A 10976-nucleotide genomic window follows, 5' to 3' on the forward strand; every position below is an offset into this window, starting at 1 on the left:
TTTGAGGCGGCGGCTGTTCATAAATTTCCAAAAACTCGATGGATCTTGCTTCACGTTGCGTTCGATGTTTAAAATGTATTGTTTAAAGGCAGTGTTTCGCAGGGTTGAGTACTCAACTTCTAAACCAGATAGGATAGTCTTGTTATGATCAGATTTATCCTTGAAGTAACGATTCCGGGCTTTTCGAACTAAGTTGCGGCTTCTACGAAGTTCTGAGTTCCACCAAGGGAGCTTAAACGGCTTATGTCGGTTTGGTCGTTTGGGAGGGGTGCACTCACGAAGTATACCCCAAAGGTGGTCATAGAATATGGAAAGAGCACTGTCGATATCCAAGTTTGCGAAAGTAGAGATCCAATTTGTTTCTGCTAACGATTCTATCGCACGATCGGTATCACAGTGCATAAAATCTAATTCACAAGATACGGGGTGAACTATTTCCATACTGCATGCTCCGTAAGGATTGTCAATTAATAAAATTGAAGGGTGATGATGTCGATCAGTTTTTAAAATGGCGTGTGGTGGGTTAACAATTTCTGCAAGATCTGGTCTATTCAAGAATATTAAGTCGAGAATTCTGCCATTAGCGTTAACGAGAGAGCACATCTGAGCTAAACCAGATGCAATAGTGCACTCAATTACAGCCAGTTCCTGTTCAGTTGAGGCGTTTACCGGCAGGAAACTATTAGTATCCTCGTCAAAACTCCAGTTTAAGTTCGGTAGGTTATAATCCCCGGCTACGACGATAATATCTTGACTAGTTGCCGAACTCGTTAATCGATCAATTGCTGACATATGGGACGAATATAGAGTAGTTTCGCTATTAGGTCTAAAGTAAACACAGCACAAGTAGACGAAACGGCATTGATCCTTGATTCGCACAACGATTTGCTCTAAATGATCACATTCAGGTACTGCTACAGAGACTGCATCGATGCCATGCCTTACTGCAATCAATACGCCTCCACCTCGTCACAGCTGACTTGTGTTCGAATACTGCAACATTCCCGGCCGACTGGATGCAGAGTATCCTCGTAAAGGTTCCGAAGAAAGGAGACCTGTCAGGAGACTTGCGAGGCATAACGTTGATCTGTACAACCCTCAAGGTACTCTGAAAAGTGATCCTGAACAGGATCCAGTATAAAATCGACGCTACACTCCGACGGCAACAAGCTGGATTCCGATCCGGACGATTATGTGTGGACCACATCTCAACGCTCCAAGGCAGCAGGTCTCAAAGTCAATGTCGGAAAGACGAAGTCGATGGAGATTAACACAGGAAACCCCCGGAATATCATCCGCGCTTGGTGACCTGGCAACTGGATCTCGAATGAGTAACTACATCGCCGGTGTCATCAAAGGGCTCTAGAAATCGAGATTCGGGAATCCTAAATGGAGATGGATTGGGCACACTCTGCGATAACATGAAAACGAGATTTGCAGAGAGGCGCTAGATTGGAATCCAGAAGGACATCGAAGAAGAGGCAGACCCTCACCATCCTCTTGGCCAATCCAGCAATGATCGTTTATTTCGTTTTTCAAGGACTTTCAGTACACTAAATCAATATGTAAAAATTTTTCATCATCAAAAGTTTATTGAAAGAAATCTCTTTTATTATTCAGAGATCCAGCGACAATACACAAAGGACACTATTACCTACGGCAGCGGCCTAGTGCTCTAGCAGAAAGCCGATGTTTTCCGAAACGACTGAGTGTTGTCATATGTAGTGGGAGATTTATTTCAACCTTCGACATTTTTTTAAAATTTGAGTTGAATTCCATTGTAATTATCAGTCAGTACTGATATAAACGAAACAAATAACATAACATAAAATTGACAGACATATTTGACATGTCGCTTAGAATTCCCAAATAGGTTCCTTAAAACACCTAGACCAGTGCTGATAAATATTGCTCATGGTCGTTCGACCTTAACAAAGTAATCTTTATGAATATCATCTCTTTGAAAATCCTGTCAGAGCATTTGATGTTTCTGTCATCTTGTTGCTGACAGGAATAAATGTTGCATGACCTTCGTATCATGCCAACCCAGTTTGGTCGTGCTTGTTTATTTACAAAAAAAATCTCGTTACTGCATCGACAGCAAGCAATTAGGTTCGAGCTGTTTTCGGAACATGTCAAGAAAAAATCATGAACGAATAAAACCCACCAGGCTAATTCCTACAGACCGGATCAGGCAGGTAAGAAGCGTTCGTTTTTTGTCAATAAAAGTCTGAAAACGAAAAATGGTTTAACAGGAGCGTGGAAGTTGGGCTAACCGTTGGCTAGCTAGCATTGACAAATTTTCCTCGGAACTGTGTCAGATTTTCTGACTTTGAGGAAACATCAGTTTTTTTCATTCAAGAAGCTTCCAGTTGATTGGGAAGATAGAAAACCTACTCTAGTCCAGATTCAGGTATTATCCAGCTACTCGGATAATCAAGAGCTCGTTAATCCTGTTCGGATTATTACTGAGCATTTCAGAGCTTCTTCAATTAAGGGCTTCAAAAATAAAAGTCTTCCGCCACCGATTATTCCGGAAAAGTTCCAATATGGATCGGCACTTGGAAAATAGTTATCACTGGGTGTTGTGGAGAATTTTAAATAATTTTGTAAAAAATAAATGTAATTAGTCCAATTTAAGTCCTTTATTTAAATGATAGACCAACAAAAAGATCCTCTCATTTGATTCCGATGATCTCTTTTAAAAATGATTTTGAATCTAAAATATTGATTTTTATCGATGGTATGCGCAGTTTAATTCAAAATCATATCAACTAAAACAAAGATTTCAAGTTGAACTGAATGCCTAAATTCCTTTAATCCATTGAAAAAATGTTATGAAAAGTTTAGACGACAGACCCAGACGTATCTTTAACGGTTCGTTAGAAAGTGTTTAGCGATCGCAACCGAGCTTCTTAAAAGAAGTTGCATTAAAAGTGCTTATAAGTTCCGTAATCAATATTTTAACCTTTCAAAATGCGATGGTAGTTCCTAAGTAACTTTTACGAGACGTGAGTTGTCTAAAGATCCCCTAAAATATTTGTTCAGCCGAATGTGAACTACGGAGTTCAATCTTTGAGTAAGAACTCGATTTATGATAGCTTGGGCGTTGATCTGAAGTACATTCTAGGCAGCCTCAAATATGAGTTCATATTGATACTTAAAGTTCCATTACAATTTGAATAACCTTCTATTCCGCTTTCAGTGGCTTTGATCTACGGCTGTCCAAAAATCGTTAAATAGCATACAAACTCTTACTACTTATATTAAGCTTGACAGATTGCCCGGAGATTTAAAACAAAATATAGAAAAAGTCCGGTCCGAAATTAATTGAAAAAATTCTGGAACCTTTACTTATATCTGTTTTCGCTTCAGCTTTGTTTGAAAAATTTTTTCGTCTCACCTTATAGAGCAATTACACCCAATATCGTATCCATATGGCTATTCAAGTAATCAAATTACTCATTTCAAAATACCAAACTTGCCCGGCTCCGAGATCAGAATCTTGACCTTCACGATGCCAATCAAACACACTACAACAGAACTACGCCTAAGGAGTGTATACAAAAAAAATTAAAAAAAACGCAACACTTCGTTTTGTGAATAACTTTTAAATGCATGGATGTAAATTGATGAAATTATCATGCACATTATGAACTACTTGTTTTTCAAATCTAGGCTATTTTTGATACCGTTTTCTGTTGCCTGAAGTACCTTAAAAATAACTCAAAACTTTGAATTTGGTCAAAGTTATAACAAATTTAGTCGATTGTCTTCCTTCGGCACAAAATCATCAGATTTTACTTTTTATCACTCCACCACCGTTTATGCGTAATAGCACGATCCCAGATCCAATTGAAACACCATATATACTAAGGTTGCCAGATTGCCCGGTTTTATCCGGGTTTGCCCGGATATTTAATGCAGAATTTGAGAACAGTCCTACCCGGCCCGGTTGCCCGGATTTCATTGAAAAATGTCCGGATTTTGCCTGGATTTATTCACTTTATTTGGCAAATCAAACAAAAAAAAAAGCAACAAACGCCATCAAAACGAAATTTTTTGAACAAGTTTTATAAAAATAATCAGGAAAGGTTTATTAGAAACCTAAAACACGTTTTAAAATCTGTCGATAAGTTTTGATGAAAAAAAATTTTTTTTTGTTGATTTTTGTTGAGGAATTTCTGGGTTTTGAAAAAAATTGCCCGGATTTATGGTGGTCACTTTTGAAATAAAATGCCCGGATTTTGCCAGGTTTTTATAAAAAAAAGCCCAGTTGGTCCGGCCCGGATACTCGCTGAAAAAATTCTGGCAACCTTAATATATACATTGCAGAACCTATTGAAGTGCTTTTTAGAGAAAACGGTTGCATTTGGAGGCAATCTTCTTTGTATTTTTACCCATTCACCGTGTCATTCGTTATGAAAGACTGAGTAATTTGAAGCTTCTACAGGTCGTTAGCCTCCTCAAGTACTTGATATTAATTTTTTCAATTTTTTATCCTTGTTTATCTTCGGGAAATAAAGGCGAGACATGTCAACGAAAAGTTTCAAGTTGGAATCGTGCCACGTGACCGCTAATGACTTCGTTTTGCTGTCCATTACAAATTTTTCCAAATATTTCTGCACAAGCAGTCCACATATTTTGCGCACGATTTGACCACCGTATTTTGTTGTATTACCGGTGGTCAGCTTTTCTACCTTGTAGAAATGAAGTCTAGAATATTTATTAGTCAGCTAGGCTAGTCAGAAAAAATTGACTTTTTTTTTATCACTTCCTCTATTTATATTTTCGGATTGAGTTTGAGAAACCTCTCACATTCCTCTAACTTCATGGAATCAATTATCGTCACTTTTATACAAATTTTAGCTCTTTATTGGATCATCATGGACTCCCCAAACGATTAACCATGTGAATTTTGGTTAAATAGTTGATTTCCAGCTGTTTTTGGGTCTCCCACTGGAACTTTTCTGGTATTTGATCGATTCTGCTCTAAAAATTTTGTCAGTGAACTTCAGCATTGGAAGATATCTCAAAAATCACTTGACAGAACATCACCAAATTTGGTACAAGTACAGGAAGTACTAGGAAGCTGCACAGAAAATTTTATTAATTTCCATTCATGCATTTAAAAGTTATTCACAAAACAAAGTGTTGATTTTTCGGAATACACTCCTTCTAGCTGAAACTAAAACTCGAATAGTTTTTTTTTGTTTTCCGCTAAAACTGGAATTGAACTTCCAATATCTTTATTTAAGTGAATACGCGGCTTTTGGTTGCTTGGGAAGACTAAACGACGTGATTCGTACCCCACATTACCCCTTGATAGCACTCAGTGAGAAAGCCCCCCTAGTGTCAGAACGCGAGAATTTAGGCTAAACCAGAGAGAAGGAAGACGAGGAACACTTGAACTCATCGGAGTTAACTGAGAGCCCCAACCCCAAGATCGCTCCATTCTGGCGTCCGGCGTCGTCGTCGGCCCTACGCAAAAGGCGCGCACCACCAACAGAACTCGACGACTCGTCTCGTTCGCTATCAAAAAGTCACCCAACAAAATCGTCCGTTCGGGAGGGTTCTTTCCAATCTAAAGCTGCAGCCCAGCTCCGTCAGTGCTCGTCGAGCATTTGCCAGTTACGGACGGGTGGAAAATAATCCGGGAATCTAACGCAGGAGGTTTCTCTTTTCGAGGCGTCGCGGTTACAGTTGACGGCGTCGTCTTCGTCGTCATTGCGACTGGTTAGTAGGCGGCATTTCGTCGGATGTGATAATACCGGGAAAATCTTCCTTCATTTACTTCTTCCAACGTCCTACTGTACTTAGAAGTGTTTGTTTTCCTTCAGCCTTCTGTCTCAATCCGGCACAGTTGTTATTGTTTTGGCCAAAATAAGGTTTTCCACGAAAAATTCCTCCTGCCTGCTGTGGACGGACGCATCGAGAAATGTGAGATTTTCTGCCAAGTTGTTGTCGGATACAAAACAAAAAAGGGAAAAGAAAGAATGTTTTGGCAGGCGCGTGCCATTTTTTTTCGTATATGGTGTTTTGAAAAAGGAGAACGACTGTTCTGGAGATGCATCTTTGGGCAAAGAAGAAGAAAAATAACCCGAAAACAACACGTAGAAAATCCTTCATCTTATTTTATGATCCCTGCAGCATAATAAGTCTACAGCAGGCAGAACAAATAAAATGAAGAAAAATTTGTTGGGGTTTTATTGGGTTCTGTTCTTCGGGGGTCTCCTCATTTCTCGAGCAGCAGTTTGCGGTTTTTCGGGGGAAATCGGTGTGTTTCGTGAAACGATATGGATGACATAAAATATTAAAATTTAAAACGTGGCTCGAAAGCAAAAACGACTCAGTGCATACAACCATCCCATATCCAACCGATGATGTTTTTGTCAATGGGCAATTTGTCGTCCGACCGGCAGGCAGAGTGTTCGATTTTGTTAAGTGGGGGAGTGAAATTCGAAGCCCTAGAACCTTTGCTAGCTAGCTAGCTCTCGTCGATGGGGTAGTGAATTATGAATGAGCACATGTTGGGAGGAGTTCATAAAAAAAAACGAACCGAAAACCGACCGAACGACTGCCTGCCTACCGGCAGCAAAACTAATCAAAATGTGATGATTGGTGACAATTTCGGAAGATTATGACGATGTGGATTGGATACGTCGACTCAGAGTTAGAACCATAAAACGATATCTCAAATGGGTTGTGGTGATGTTCTGACATGAGACAATGCGGTACTTTTGTCATCTACGTGTTTGTTTATGTTGGATTGAGCTGTGATGTCTTTTTTTTTGGTTCTCGTTTTTGTGCTTGGTTTCCATTCTCCGAAGTGTGATCGAAAGCTTTACGAGAGGATGTCCGGTCCGAATTGATGGGCGAGCAGAGCTAAATCATTGAAGGGATGTGGGATTGAAAAATCTCCAATCAATTCAGCTTATCATTCAATTTAATTTAATTCGTCAGTATTTTAACCTTCCAAAGCCTTTCGCTAAATATCCGTTTTGGAGAAATTTCAGTTGTGGTTTGACTTCGTTCTCCTGGCTGCAGGTAGTTTATTCTAATTACTCAACATTAGAAAATAAAGTCGATATGTATTACCAGGTTATCAGAAACTGGTTTAGGAAGTAAAAAGTCCGAAAATCAATTTTATGTTTAAAAAACTCATAACGTTGACAGCTTTTCTGTATTTAAGTGTTTCATTGATGTTTGAAATCGTCAAAAATCCATCTAATCGACAATGTATAGATATATTGAGGTCCAATAAAAGTTTTGACCGCTATCTCAAACCTTCCGATAGAACAAAAATCTTACTTAAAAAAATCGACGTTCAATTTTGGCTTTGCTTAGCTGTATTTCATTTCCCAATGAACCGATTTTCAAAACTCAAATTTTAATTTTTTGTCGATAATTTGATCATTATTTTCATAGAGCATACTTGGTCTGTCAAAATTCCCAGTTCTTTATATTGGAATGATGATAAAGATGTTTGAAATGTGCGCTTCGTGTCATATTGACCCGAACAGCTTTGGAGGGTTAATATGAACCGATTAAGTAATCGAGCTCTAACTTGTTTTATTTTATAGTTTAAAATTCATTAATAAAATCTGCGTGAAATTTTTAATTTTTTTCTTACAAAGTTATTAAAATCAATATAGATTTTTCGAACGAGTTTTTTAGTAAGTTTGACCAAAATTTTTAGTTATTAGGTAGAATTAAAATAAGAAAATTCAAAAACTTTTTATCAAATAATGTAATCTAAACTATTGACTAAAATTCTTATTTTAGAAAAAAAAATAAACTAAAAATGGTGATATCAGTAAACTAGATTCAGATAGCAACAGTTGAACTTAGCTTAGCTTAGCTTGATTAACTACTCACATCCACCTTAAACCGTAAAACCCGAAATGCATGGTTGAAGAAAATGTATGCATGACTTGTTCAAAAATCTAATTATGATAACAATCATTTCGAGTTCCACGATCGCTGGCGTGGCTCAGTAGAACAAGTTCCACATCGCCAATGGTTGCTACTCCGAGGCCATCAACTTTATTCAGAGGTCAAATGAATGGTGCTTGGGATTAGCAGCTCATTCACACTGCTCAATACTGATGCTCTCTCTTTTAACGTCAATAACGGCGCCGTCCACGTCCTAGTAGTCAATAGATAGATTGGAAGAAAGAGAAAAGGATGAAAGATCTATTTTGTGCTTTAGGACCGAGGTTACCTCTGCATCCTAGCAAAACAATTTCAGTTGGGAGAGGGGTTGAAGGAATTGATTGGGAGACACTTTTGACTAGTGTTACGGTGAACAATAAATTTTGTTTTCCTGACTCATAAAGTTTCTATAGAATGCTTTCAGTTCATTAGCAGGCATGAGTATGTTAGGTTAAATGGTGATAAAAAAAGTTAACGACTATTACCAAGTATAAACATTAATTTTTAAAAATAACTATTTATATAGTCGCTTAATCCAATGGCATATCAAGTTGACGTTTAACCGATTTTTTTATTTGAGAGCTCTCTATGAAAATCCTAACTTGAATTGCAACAAGTTAAGCGACGATAAATGAACATGAAAATTCGATAATTTTTTGATTGACGATTTAAACACAAATATCATAGCAAAATTTACGATTAAAATATCAGTATACGAAAAAAAAGCTCGGCTTTCTCGGCGGTCTCAATTTTTAAACATAGATATTCTTAATCGGAATTATATCAACTATGACCCATCTTGACCTGAAATAACTCCGGGCCATTTAAGATCTATCTTTAGTTAAATTTTCTGTTGTTTTGTCTCTGTTCAGTTCTGTATAAATAAGCGGAAGCTTAGATGAAAAAACATCAATTTACGTGTTATGCAATGGATTGGAAAAAAAAAATAAATGAAACGACACTTAGCTTTGAATCGGGGTCCAAGAATTGTGAAATCCAAACTAGATTCAGATAGCAACAGTTGAACTTGCTACAAAGAAACAAGATGATGGATCTATTCTGAAAATTAAAATCGGGCAAATTTAACAACATTAGACAAACGGTAAATTCTTACGTTACTTAGTTTATCGAACTTTTGATTGACCAATGATGTCGCTTTTAGTAGGAACATCTGAGAAGGCTAAACATCGATAGATCCATTCTGAGTATAAGGGAGCTTATATGAGCGATCACACTTCTACACACACTACTAATTTGTAGGGGTAGATACAACTAAAGAAACTATAGTATACAAAGAGGCGCAATCTGATCCCTTTTGAAATAATGAGCTTGCAACCCTGCTGTAGGGCTGCCTTTAAGACTGCTTGGTTTTGCTCGATTGGAATGACACTGACAGAACATCAAAAATTCCAATCGTGACATTTCGTCTCTTTGTTTACTATAGGCTCGTTTGATAAAACGCAATCTGTATTCTACCACTTCAATATCAACTTTTATGACAAATTTTGAATTTTTGTGAAGGTCAAAATGAATATATCAATGAAAAATTAAACTAACTTTGACTTAATTTGCTTCAAAAAAAAGTTTAATCTTTTATTTCATTTTTTAAGTGTTACTTAAAAAGAACTCCCACACATACACACATACATACATATTCTATATGAAAAAGTTAACCTTAGTTGAGATATAGTGGATTTTCAAAAATTGAAAAAGGTATAAATTTAGGTTGCCAGATTGCCCGATTTTATCCGGCTTTATCAAGATATAGGGGCAAGTTTTCTACTACCGGACTCTTAAGGTTTTTAAGCAATAACTTGAAAAATAGTTTTTTTTGTAAATATTGGTTCCTCTACTGATTTGAAGAGTATCAATATTATGATCACTGAGCTATATTAGAAACAAATTAATTTACTACATATTCATGTGGTAAGAGAAATCATTTCATGTTATTTTTCACTCTTTTCCAAAAGTGTTGTCTATGGCCGGACACTACGAATTAATTCACCAAAGTTGTCACCAATGGCACAAGAACGTAGCAAAATGACTGAAATCACTAGTCCAGGTCTTGTGAGTATGTGTTTTCCAATACCGAACGTTCTATGAAGCCTTTCATAAAAGTTTTCTTGACAAACCAGAATGAAGCATTTGTTTCGAAAAAACTAAAGAGAAAATGTCTATGACCGAACAGCAAAATTTAAAGTTTCTCAGAAGACCAAAATAGTTTCGTTATTGAATCCTTATCTTCTGCTAACCATTTGAGGGTGCTATAGAAATGAAAAAATGAAAGTTTCAAGTTGAAATCATCTGTAACCTTGAATATTTTCTTGTCCGGTCATAGACAACAATTTGGTGCCCGGTCATAGAGAAATCGCACTTTTTTTGAATTTTCCTAATATTTCGTTTGAACTTCCGTTTTGTTATCTTTTATCTACTGTGGTCGAAAGATAACCAATCAACGATGTCGTTCATGTGCAGTTCAAATTTTACAAGCCGAAAAAACTGATCACAATACAAATGCAACGTTTAGGCGATCCTTTCCGTACTACTAGGCAAAAGTTTTAGGTGCCTATCATTGGTTTACTTTTTCAGATTGGATTACCATATTTATAACACCATATCAGGCTACTATATACTTTATTTTCATAGTGCTAAAACATTATTAGGATATTGTGTTTTCGAAAAATCTATGTTGTCCGGCCATAGGCGATGTCCGGCCATAGACGACTTCTCCCTATAATAAAAATTTTTGGAACAATCCGATCCGGCCCGGTTGCCCGAATTTTATTGAAAATTGCCCTGATTATTCCGGATTTATTCACTTTATTTTTCAAATAAATAAAAAAAACAATTTTTTTTGTAAAAAAAAGTTATGCCTCTGGAACGAAATTTTATAAGCATGTTTTATAAGAATAATCATGAAAGGTTTTTTGGAAGCGTTTCAAATTCTGTCGAAGTGATTTGATGAAAAAGATTTTTTTCGATTTTTTTTCTTGATTTTTGTTGAGTAGTTTCTGGGTTGGACCAGGAAGGATGAAAAATGT

At 36.8% G+C, this 10976-nt stretch overlaps 1 protein-coding gene across 3 annotated transcripts in view; it reads left to right on the plus strand.

The window, feature by feature from the left end:
* Positions 1-5575: 5575 nt before the first annotated feature.
* The window catches only part of LOC129755176 (uncharacterized), a 137542-nt gene continuing 132141 nt past the window's right edge, over positions 5576-10976 (plus strand). The window contains exon 1 of one of the 3 annotated variants that reach the window (XM_055751540.1): positions 5576-5736. The gene's annotated coding sequence lies outside the window, so the exon portion shown is untranslated. Of the gene's footprint in view, positions 5737-5919; positions 5941-10976 lie in introns of those variants that run through there. The other 2 variants (XM_055751541.1, XM_055751543.1) reach the window with 2 other exon arrangements.

This window comes from Uranotaenia lowii, chromosome 3 (genome assembly GCF_029784155.1).
Source record: "Uranotaenia lowii strain MFRU-FL chromosome 3, ASM2978415v1, whole genome shotgun sequence".
Taxonomy (NCBI): Eukaryota; Metazoa; Arthropoda; class Insecta; order Diptera; family Culicidae; genus Uranotaenia; species Uranotaenia lowii.